At 33.4% G+C, this 12753-nt stretch overlaps 2 protein-coding genes across 2 annotated transcripts in view; one reads left to right on the top strand and one right to left on the bottom strand.

Moving 5' to 3' along the window:
- The window catches only part of LOC129002913 (acetylcholine receptor subunit alpha-like 1), a 303805-nt gene that overhangs the window by 42002 nt on the left and 249050 nt on the right, over positions 1-12753 (bottom strand). The window lies entirely within an intron of this gene.
- LOC129002914 (alpha-tocopherol transfer protein-like) overlaps positions 8201-12753 on the top strand; it is a 52898-nt gene continuing 48345 nt past the window's right edge. Inside the window, exon 1 of the mRNA XM_054431033.1 lies at positions 8201-8331. The gene's annotated coding sequence lies outside the window, so the exon portion shown is untranslated. The remainder of the gene's footprint in view (positions 8332-12753) is intronic.

The raw sequence follows: 12753 nt of genomic DNA, 5'->3' as shown, positions 1-12753 counted from the left end.
TGGATATTTTTTTTCTTACTACACCAGTTCTTAGTAATATCGTAATTTTCATTTTGAGTACCTCACTAAAGAATAAATACTTATTCTTTTGACCAGCCATAAATAGGTTCTCATTTTCATAAGGTTGTTTCAAACAGTCATAACAAACAATGCACACACTGTGGACTATGGCTTGGGTAAGATCATCTTCGAAAGTTCAAAACAATATATAGATTGAAACTCTCCAAGAGCAATTTTGGGCCGACTTGGGAAAAGTTAGGGATTTCTATACTATAAGGTACTAGTTTAGAATTCGCTGTTCTTATTGATCTTATAATCTTATGAGCGTACTATTAAAATTCTCCCGCCGTAGCCTATCTGCAGACCAAGCGAACTTCCGTTTTCCTGATTTTTCCTTAATATGTTAGATTCATTCCGAATTTAAATAAGATTAGATTAAACGTGTACACAGGTTCGCTACTACGGGGAAGGTATTAGTGTGCGTGTTTTAGTAAAATGTTAATAGCTTAGGATGAAATAGGTAAGTTAGCCTAATTTAATATAATATATCCACAATACTGTGGTGCTTCCATAAACGGTTTACGTATTCCCTCGTAGATTTACACGTTTGTGGAAAATTTCTTAAAAATAAGATGCTATTTACTCGACCTGTCATGCTAACCTGCACATAAAAAAACAACACCCATATTTACATCAGAATTTGAACGAATGGCATTTTTGGCCTTTGGGGACATCAGAACAAATAATTAAATCAGTCCCGGGTCCAGGCCTTACAACGAGACCTTCAGTAATAGCTTATTCCCTATATGGGAAATATGCCAAAATGATAACGGTAATTTGTTAGTTTGTTAAACGAAATGCAATTAAAAACGTAATTTTGACGAAATTTATGACACTAAATAGAGTAGTAATTAACACGACCAGATATACATAAAGGGGGTCGTCGTGACAATATACCCAAGATTTATTCTCAGACCCAAATACAGACCAAACTTTAACTATTAAAAGTATTAATTTAATTAACTAGCAAGCCATTAAATTTAAATGCACTATTTGGATGTCTCCAACTCAAAAGCTCCAATTAACAAATCATCTCACTATAACAGCTACCCAATGATAAAGAAGTTGCCAGTAAATTAGTCAAGTCATCAAGTCAACATCAGTTAAATACACTGCAAGCCAATTGTGATTCATCAAAATAAAGAAAATGGTTCATATTAATGAATAATAGACGTAAACAGATAAAACCACATATTTATAGTAAATTCCCTATTATTAGCCTCTTAATATGCTATACATTTGTATTTTTAAATTTCAAATCAACCCATTACAATAAAACGTTTAAATATGATATTTATTTTTAATCTTTAAAAAATCCCAGGTACAAGTTGTCAAATCAAATCTAACATAAAATAAGACATATAAATTTACGATTTGATATAAAAAAGACAAACTATTGTGCAATGTTGTGATAGTCGTTGCTTAAATTTACTCTAAGGTTGGTAAAGTTGCAGATCACTTCTAGGGGGGAAAGGACGTGTTTTACGCCCAGACTAAGGGTGCGATGTTAGCTGGTATTGATTGCTTGAAGCTGTGCGGATTGCCCGAGATTGCGAAGGTCCGGGCACTATTTGGCTTAATTATTTATCCGATCTCAAATTTAACGTCTACCCAACTAGTTCATGATCGTCTCTTGAGGGACCAGGTGCTTCCGGATGGTGAATTAGGAACGCGACGTGAATAGTTCGATAGTTCACTGGTTTACGTTGTTGCACTTATATCAGATGTTTATTGTTTTTTTTGCATTGTTAAACATTTCATTGTTCAAGGACCCGTGACTTTGTAGGCAGTAATTGATACTTTTGAATTTTGGGACAGCTAAAACTCTGCAAAACGAAACAAATAGTTTTACATTTGTATCTGTAAGAGACTCTTTTATATACTGTATTTGATACAGTGGTTGTAAGGTAGCACAACTAGGAAAGATTCAAGCATAAGTTACTATCACCTTATTGCAGTTACTATCTAGCTTGTCTCATTCTGAGGGATCTGTTCAGTCAGTGTAATTTTTTGGCGTACAATAATAATGTTTAGTGTAGCAAACGAATTCAAATTGTTACCCGCATTAAAATTTAAATTGAACCCAACCATGACAGTAAAATCAATCAATCTTAATCAGTTTTCCTTAATTAAATCCACTGAAAACCGTCCCCTTAAATGTAATTGAAAATCAGTATATATACTTAACATTTATATATTTGTGAACTGTTACATTTAAGCCTAAGCACAACCTGATAGCCCAATAGCGAAATATGTTAAATCTCAATGATAATTTTAATATTGTATAATGAACACAATTAGTTATAGTAAAACTTATATTATTAACTTTAGCGTTTTAAGTAATTCGATGGATATATATATATATAACATTTGACGTGGGTGTATAAATATAATACCCCCGCCGCAGCAAACCTGCAGACTAAGCGAATTTCAACTTGTCTGATTAAATTTTTACAGAAATATTTCCATAAATAAGACTTTAATATGTTATTCCGAATTTAAATAACATTAGATTTAACGAGTGCTTAGGTTTAATGGTACGGGGAAGGTAAAAAGTGGTTTTGACCAAACGTTAATAGCATAGGATGAAATAAATAAATTTGCCAAATTTTATCAACATATATCCATAAACAAGTAAGCTACAACAGTTTTCATCTTCCCCATAAGAATGACATGGTAATTTTAAATTTACACTTTTTTGAATTTTTGCTGTAACCGTTAGACATACAACAGCGTGTCAATATACTAATTTACTTATTTTTTAAGCTCTACAAAATGGCTTAGAAAGAAATTTGCTGCAATATTTGCGGGTATACAAGTTTTTTTTTTGTTTGGAAAATGTTAATAGTTTAGTATGAAAAATAAATGCATTTTCCAAATGTGACCAAAATATGCTCATAAACAAGCAAACGACAAGTTCGTTTTTTTAAGTTCTACAAAATGGTTTGGAAAGAAACTACTAAATGTTATGCCTTTAGGGTCAAAAATGGGAAATACCCAGTTTTACCCCAAAAAGCCCCCCATTAACCCCGTTCCCATGGTCTGATCATGCTGGTTCGCGAACTCGTTCGAATAAATGTAAGTTTACACGTTTAAACCGAATTTCATCAAAATCGGATCATTTTTGCTCGAATTATCGTGCTAACGGACATATATATATATATGAGTTTGGACGGATAACGTTTTTGGCCTCTCTGGGGACCTCAAAATGAAAAAGTATATCGGTCCTGGGTCCAGGTCTTACTATGAGACCTACGGTTATAGCTTATTCCTTATCGGAAATTCACTAAAGCTGCAGTGACGTGAATAAAATAAAATAATCATTGCCCTTACATCTCAATCAGTAATTCTGTGTTAATGTCCCGTGTCAACTGCTCTTCTGTTACAAAAACGTCCATGAAATTTTCCTCAAATAATTGCAAACGCTGAATTGCTTGGAAAGCAATTTCATCAAGAGAAATTTCTTTGGATGTTCCAGTAAAGAAGTGAGAGATAGTTTACAATACGTAAATATAGAAATGGAGCGCCGGGTGCGCGGAGAGCATAGCACTGTCGAACAACAGGGGGCAGAGGATTCTGGGGTGGTAAATGTAAATATCCCCACCCCATAATACCTTCCTCTGTGACCATACAATAGGTGCTCAGTATGATAATACGGTATCGCGAACTGTACCATCCCTTTCATATCGAATGGTCTGTCGACAATACGAACCCAATTCCATGTTTTACGTTAGCTCACTTATAAGAACAGCTGGTTCTTCAAATGTAACAAGTATAAGTCATTAGAATAATGTTGGTCGTCAATAAAGGTAATGGAGTCACAGTAAATCGTTTTACATAAAAAACACATTGTTTCAATCTAATTTAGAACAATGAAACAAAGAAAGCAACTGGTTCATTACGTAACAATAAATTTCAGTTACGAAGTGTTTTATTAATCACAGGTTTTAAGGTAACCGGTAATTAACTAAACATGAGTGATTAACAACAAAAGCAAAATGTAACGGTTCTTGTTATGTAACGTTAGACTCGATTGAACCACTTGAAGTTTCCATGTAACGGGAACTCCTTTGGCAGCCCGATTTTAACGACTTTTTGTTGAACGGAGTGAACCTAAAGACGTTCATTTGAAGTTTTAAAACAATTGATTGGAAATCAAAAGCACAATTTCCTTGTATAGTGTCACTTAAAGTTTCAAATAAGTTCTGTTGGATCCATCGTCAAATGCTGACACATTATAGACGCTCGCTGTGTACGTGACGCCTATTTTAATTTATAAAGGGGCTCTTCACATCTACAGGAAAATATCTTTCTATCAATATGCGTAGATTTTCCCTGCGATGTACAAAAATGTTTTAAAGAAACATGCTTGCCTATTAATAAATAGATTCCTTTGACCCCTGCAATATTTATCTTACAGTTCTCACATCATTGGCCAAGCATGCCAGTAATCTTTGTTTGGGTGCCTCGGTCCGTTTGATTCTAAAGTAAAATGCAATAATTTACTGATGAAACTTCATCCATTAAATACATTTGTTCAACAATGAAAAACAGGTGAAATAATGTTACATACGTTATGACAAAAGGAAATACTAAAATTAATAGTTTTTTAACAATAAGAATGGGTACCTATTTTAAATAACAGAATTTGATTTTCTACGTATGGAATAATAGTAATTTTTCAGTACATGCTTCAGGTAGTTTACAGGTTAATCTAATATAAATTTATCTCTCAAAACTCTTATAAAATAGAGGAATAAAGAGCGATACAATATTTACTTTCAAGGGTTATTAGGCAGAATCCCCACCTCTATTGTTATTCTTATACATTTTAAGTTGGACAATTTAACTGCTTTATAAGAATGCAACATTGCGGAAAAATTTAAAGAATAAAAATTACTCGCAGGTTTTAAAATATGGTTATAAATGCATAAAGTAGAACAATATTTTAAATAAAAACTGCCATATAACAACAACTTTAAACACGAAAGCTTGATTGTTCAATTGAGGCAGAGTTCACTTCTTATAAGCTTCCTTATATTGTTGGCTTCCTCACACATATCAGTCAAAAATTCATAAAATGAAATTTCGTGAAACATCGAAAAAAAACACTCGAGTTAAAAAGGAAACCACATCAGTTACAGTAATTAGTTCTCTTAAAACTGATGTCACGATATATTTTCAATTGAATCACTTCAATTCATCAGAGTCCTAAACAATAGTCAATGTACTGTTGTACTGTAAAAGAACAGTCAAACATAAGGAACCTCTATGCTTGATGATGTTAACAATGTCAAGTCGAGCCTTATAAAATCTCGTTCGGTAAAATCACACCGAAACATGAACATACAAAACCTTGGTTACTAACAATGGACTTAAGTCCCATGAGGAAATGTGCGTTTCAATATCAAGACGAAACAGAGGAATGGCCGCTAGACACAGACGTGTAAACTGTGAAAGCAGTATTTTTACACATATATTTCATACTGCAGTTTCATTACACCATATTTTTGAAGTCTTGTTTAGAACATATGCATTAGTATTAAGTGACCACTTACATAGAAAATATGCAATAGCAAATCATCATTCTGGAAAATTAAATACAAATTTACAATTCTAGATACTTTTTTTGGGAAGCCAGTCGGTGCCAGTTTTTTTTTTGCTCAGTCGGTAGCATAATGGACTGTGAGTCTATGACAGCAATGTCTGTGAGTTTGTTCTACTGACTAATAAGACAGCAATGTCTGTGAGTTTGTTTTACTGACTAATAATGAGCCTACAGTTCGTTCTTGTCCTGTACATGATTACTCTTTGAATAATGTTTCACGGACAGGCTCGATAGCCACGTGATCAAGAAATTCAAGGTAAGAAGGCCAATAACCTCTTCTTACCACAAATTGCTAATAGTAATTATACTGTTAAATATTATAAGCTCAATATGATTTAACTCTAGAGGATTAACAATCTAATTTAATTTAATTTAACTAGAGGTCTTAGGTTTAAATCTGGTACTAATTCATCTAATTCATAATCTAATTAATCTAATTGATCTAATTCATAATCCAGAAAATCAATAACGTTTGTTTTTCATTGTGTAAATTAGAAATGCGTTTTCTGTCAGCAGATGTAAAATGTATATTTGTGGAATCAGAAACCTTTACAGAAGCCGAGAAAGGTGTTTGAAACACTTTTTCATAAAATTGACAAAATCACCCAATCTAGCAAAACATATTTTTTTCCTTTTTGCAAATTAATTTGGTAAATTCCATAATGAATCCCCCCGTTTAAGGAATTTCTTTTTGCAAACTCTATAATGCAAACACAATAAATTAAAAGAACATCATTCAAATATAATACATTTTGTAAGATAAGATTACACCTTATTCTACGTTTACTGATTACAATATGAAATCAAGCAATATACATTTTAAACACCTAAGTAAAATTTACTCTGCAGTTTATGGAAATGTTTTGAATAAAGTTTGTGTTGCACTTGAATTTATGAGTACTCGTGAAATTTGTGCAGTACTTATGTCGGAGAGTTTGAAGCGAGACTATTATTTACTCCAACCTCGTTTGAACGTGTCAGAGTAAACATACATTTACGGTTGTCTTTGTTTTGCCTTGTAATGCAAAATTATTCTCGCTGTTTTTAAGCTGGAACAATATTAAGTCTTTTGACGTTTGTTTTTATAAGTACGTGCACCTAGTAATTTTAAATTGTCTCGCTTTTCCCTCTTGCATGTTTCGACGATCAACTGTTTAATGATTATTACAATTTTGTATCTATTAAAGATGTAAATGAGTTTTTAATAAATTAAGTAAATCTAGAGATCATAAACTGGTTCTCCGAAATCCCTTTTAGCGAAGAAATACTCACGCGATAATTGTTTAGACGAAACGTATGTTATTGTAGTTGCTAGGTTTGATAAAATTATTACCTAATATTTTTAGTTTAACAGGTATAATTATCGATAAAACACTCATAGTAATGCTTTTTATGTACATTCTACTCAATACTAGAACAGTTAGTAAGATAGGCTTTATAATTTATAAGATTGTTGTAAGTTGGTTGCGCTGATTATTTATATAATGTTACCTACTGTGCTAGAAATAAGGTCGACTAATATTTGTACATGTTTTGATGTTCATGTTTCATGTGTTCATGTTTTGAAATTTATTTAAACATTGGTTTATCAGTCATTGACTCCCAGACGTAGTTGTAATTAGAAAGTCAATCTGATTATCAACACGATCGTGTCTTATTAATTATGAGATTTTTCATTTTGGTGTGTTATTTAGTTTCTTGTAGGTTAATAAATGTTTAACTGTTGACTGGTAATTGTTATTTGTTATGTTTATTATATTTATTGGGTTCAGTTTGAATTTTTTAAATATATTTCATATATGTTTACAACCGGTCTCGTGAAGAAATTTCTTTAGGATATATTACAATCATTCATTGTCAAAATATTCATACGTGTAAGGTCCTTATTAAATTTAGACTTAGGACAAATCGTCGTTTTGAAACAGTAGTGTGCTGTAAGTACAAAAAAATTCAGTGCAATACAAAATCAATAGAGTGGCGTTTAGTATTAAGAACACCGTATGTTAACATCCTCCCTTAAACTCACACAACGCTTTGCAAGACGTATATACCAGGTTGAGGTAGGGATAGGTTAATCTTTCTCATAATACGTTTTTAAACTGACCTCAAACAGTTAGTGATACCACAGTATCTTAATATACAACCAAGATAGAATATTACAGGAATACATAATTTTGTCTCACTGCAGCTCTTGTAAATTCAATTTTTTCAACGACGCACCCTTCAGCACGTATATGTACCTAAATATAAATGAAGGGCGAGTCTAGAAGGGAGTGAGATGATCTGTGTAGTTTTACTGACAAAAACATTTATTACAATCTCTAAGCTTAATCCCTGATAACCAAAATGAAATAGAAACTTAAATTTTCTCCACGAGAGACTTAGTCATGGAGTTAATCTCCATGAAATCACACGCTTGAAACACCTTGAGTTCCCAAATCGGACAATCATTGGACATTGGCAAACGTGTACATGACAATAAGGAACCGAATTAATCAGCTGTTTATTGTTGCAGCCCCCTCCACTGCGCTAGTCTTCGGTGACTCTCACTTGGGTGTTCAGTCGCTGACCGTCAGTCGGTGGTAGTACGAGGTCCAGCGGCGCGGTGTACCAGCGTTACCGGTGGATACAATCACGGCACGACAGGCCTGCAAATCCTAAAGGTAGGTCTAGGTTCAACGTCTATTTGTGGGTGTTAAATAAAGGTGGGGAAATCTGGATGAGTACAATCATGTTTTAGGATTTTAACAAAATGTTACAATTTTGAATAACGATTAAGTTGATCCCGATTGCGATTATTCAGCTGTTATTTGTGTCTTCAGTAGTTTTATTTATTACCATTCAATCTTTGATGTCATTACCATTACAAAACATGTTAAACCTTAAGGGAAGATTGCGTTCTTCTTTTGATGCTCATATTTTCGCAATATTGGTACAACAAGTTGTTACTTACTCCAAGAGCAGAGTGTACGAAAAATATAAAAATTAACAAACCTCCTGAATTATTCTAGGTTTCCCATGTCTTTCTTTGTGACAAAAATTTGCTTTTAATTTGCCCCCTTAATTTGCCCTTACGATTTAATTTCATATGACGCAAATTGATTGATTACCAAAACAATTAAGCCTTTGGTCTAGTATATTACTGAAAAATACCACTAGAAAGTAATAATATCGATGGTAATAAATCATTATGAACCGCAAAGTGAACAAAATCAACATTTGTTTTACCGAACAATGAAAAAACGAGCAACTATTGAAAATAAATAGTTATAGTTTTTTTGTACAATAGTAAAAAGATTGATATAGCTTATAATAATAATAGGAAGGGTAATAGTTAGCTTACATGTTTATCTCTTTCTATTTACGTCAATTGGGTCAAATAAAGGGAATCCAGAGAACAATAAGGGGGATGGAGAGTTTCCGATTTCAAGTTCCCTGAATTGGAACCAAAATTATTGTAACTAATTGGTGCATAAAGATATCCGCTTACCCCAAACATTTCTCAATTAGTTTTGGAACAGTTAAAAAAATCCTTTAGTTATTCTTTCAGTGAGTTTCTTTTTGGGGAGTAGCCATTAGAGCATTTGTTTTATTAAGACCTATTTTAGTGACCATAGTATTTTTTTGTTTTTTGGGTTCCCAAACCCCTAATTCTTTGAAATAGCGTTTTACCTTTATTACATTTAATTTTATTATGCTTTGATAGTGGTGGTTTTACATTTATTGCATAATAATTAGTGCCTAAATCTAAAAAAGTCCAAAACTAAATATTTATTAACAGATGAAAACCAACTCAATTATTTACTAGCCGACCGTAGGACATTCATTGTTTGATTTGTTTTCAAGCAGCGTTGGAAATGGTGTTCAGCAATTCTAGTCTAATTCAAGCAAGAAAAAAAATTAAATTAATCACCCACTCGTCAAATTAATGATTTACATGATACACATGATATTTTTAAAATTAGATAAACAATCAATTATTTTTCGTGTTTTCTACTCAAAGTACCCTTAAACCCCCAGCTGTTTTCCAACATTGTTCGAGTTTTGACAGGTGTGGAAACTTTTGTCGTTGCAACTACATCTTTCATCATGCAGCCAATCGCTTTCATCTGACCTGCAACTGGCTATTATAAGACCGGCTTGTTGGTAACGCTACTTTCCTACTTGTGGGGAAATACCCTATATCAAGAGTGAGAGGCTATGTGTTATTGTGTTTGAAACCGATCAAAAACATTACCTGGTGTGCTGCAATCGGGAGATGTACGCAGGAATACCACGATATGATAGTGTGTAATGTTTCACCTTTACATCCTGCGCTGGGATTAAGTGAAACTGCTACACTTTACTTCGGGCTAAGCCTTGAGGGTGGCAACATTCTTACATGGCTAAAACCATGTGTGATTGGCGGGGTTTGGACCCGGGAATTTGAGGAACGAAGCCGCGCTCTTTACCACTGCATCAGCTCGTTCCCCAATAGTAAAGTTTGAAAATAAAATATTTTCAGATCTGTTTAAACAACCGTATGCATTAATATAGGGTGAAACTAATCTGTTATATAAATAAATGGCAAGTGCATGAATGACATGCGGAAATAACAATACTGTATGTAGGTTAACTATCAACAAGTTAACATTAATGTACAATGTAATGTTACAGGAAAATATAAAGTTAAATACCTGCAAAACTAAAATGCTCCAAACTTTCGTTATAATAAACTTAGGTCTTACTCGAATTTATTACAGCTATATTTTTGCACCTATATATTTGGGTAAATCATTACAATTAATTTTAAGTATGAATTAAGTAAAAAGAAATTATAGTTTTTAGTTAAAACTATACCGGTAATTTATTTTTACTTAATTCATACCTAAAATTAATTGTAATGATTTACCCAGATATATAGCTGCAAAAATATAGCTGTGATCATTAATTCGAATAAGACCTACGTTTCCTATAACAATTATAGTTTAATCGGCATCTTAATCCAACTCTATCAAAAGGTATCAGCAATCTCACACACATTCGCAATTTGGCAAACAAGTTATTTATTGGACGTATGTATACCTATAAACTAATGTTTTTGAAAATGAGTGGGTTTATACAACTTGTGAGTATGCAAATCGACAAATTATAGTATACATGTTAAGTTCTATGTAAATGTATATAGATAAATATTTCGGTAAACATGTCAGGACCTATTGATGGTTCAACTGTACGAGGCATTTCGATGTTACGTTTACCTTGCACAAAGAAAAAAAAACTCTATAACAACAAAGCTATACGCAAAGCAAAACCCTAAAAACCATCCGTCAGATAACTAAATAAGTCCTTTTGATCACAATTAACCCAGAAATGAGAACAACGAGCCATCATTGTACGTATGTTATAAAAGCTTAATAAAGGACAATAACGCTCCACTAACCGAGTCAAATCAGCTCCGATTGTCGGCGTTTTAATTGTATCGTCGGCCAACATGATACAAACAGAATTTCTCACGGTAAACACAGACTGACGTTGTTTACATTGTTGTCATCGCACTCGAAGCCAGCGAGGCGGCATCGGCAAATCATGGACAAATGTTTGAACTTTGCAACTAACAAACTGGAGATAATTTATAACTTTGGGACGTGAACGAACTTTGTTTGAAATTACTAAGTCGAAATGGAAATTGGAATAAAACTATTAGATTGGATTTTTGAATGTAGGCCTAAAAACTAAGTTTGGAAATGTTGTGGTTGGGTTTGATTTTGTAAAACATATATTTTCTACGGCTAGCCCAAAATGAGAATCATAAAACATATTTTTATTACTCGATCTCATTTGTGTGTTTTTTCAAGTCCTAATGTTTTGACTTTTCCTCAGTTAGTAGCCAACCTACGGGATGTGCTTCCAAGTACATAACTAGTACGGAAGTAACAATGCATTGTACGCCAATGTTAACTAGCTAGCGCAAGTAGCGAAATCTACTTACTCCTGCATGCTTGGAAAATTTGGCCTTTCCAGCAGTTGAGGATATATTTGTTTAATTTTGCATAGCAGGAAGTCTAGTATATATTTGTATTCAATGCAAATGCAAATTAATAAAAAAAAACTGTAAATTAGCAAAATACTTTTAGTTGTTAGTCAAAATATCTTTTTATCCAGCATTTAGTTTATCATGTTATTAAACTGAAGTACATATTTCTTTGAGTCCAAACCTTAACTACCATAGCGCAGACCGCTCTCCAAATAGATTAAATCGAGCTGCCGTGTTTGGTAACTGGTACGACTACTAGTGGCACAGTAGTACAATTGAAGGTATATAGTAAATGGAAGTACTAAACCAGCCTCGGGGAAACTAAGTTACGAATCCACTGTTCTATTCGACCGTTTTGAATTGTAGAAAACGAAAGTAGGACCGTGGGCAACCTCTTGGGCCGGTGTAAAGTTTAAACCAATCACTGGCAATTATGACAGTCCCAGTCGGGCTGATGACTATTTTAGTTCAACCATTGACCGACTCCTTCAGAACTACTCGAAACCGGTTCTGGACTTGAACTCGTCCGTAGAGTCGACTCAGATGACCAATGTGTCTGTTCTTTTACTTTGTTTAATAAATATAAAGAATACCAATAGGCTTTATGTAAAGACTAGTAAATGTTAAGATGGTAACATGTTTCGTGGCTGTGCAGGTTGTTAAGGGTTAAATATTTCGGAACAACTACTGTGACTTGAAACTTTTAAACTAGCTGTAGGATAATAGAGATGACCTGGATAGCGGATGGCAGGGTTGTACTGGTGATTGGCGCAGTTGATTGTAATGGCTACTTTAAATGGGGGAAACGTGTCCACGACGTTGGGTGCGAATCAATACCATCATCGTCTATATCAATATGCAATGACGTAACCACTTTGCGAATATCGTAATATATAAATATAACTTAAAAATACCCCCGCCGCAGCAAACCTGCCGTCTAAGCGAATTTCCATTTGGCTGAATTGGTTTTTTAATTGATCTATTTAAATAACATTAGGTTTAACGAGTACCTAGGTTTGCTGCTACAAGGAAACTAATAAAGTAGTGTGTTTTTAGTAAAATATTTATA

The sequence above is a fragment of the Macrosteles quadrilineatus genome, unplaced genomic scaffold (assembly GCF_028750875.1).
Source record: "Macrosteles quadrilineatus isolate MER2022 unplaced genomic scaffold, UCM_ALF_1.0 Scaffold_9__3_contigs__length_116548681, whole genome shotgun sequence".
Classification (NCBI taxonomy): Eukaryota; Metazoa; Arthropoda; class Insecta; order Hemiptera; family Cicadellidae; genus Macrosteles; species Macrosteles quadrilineatus.
This window is presented reverse-complemented; position numbering and strand designations above follow the sequence as displayed.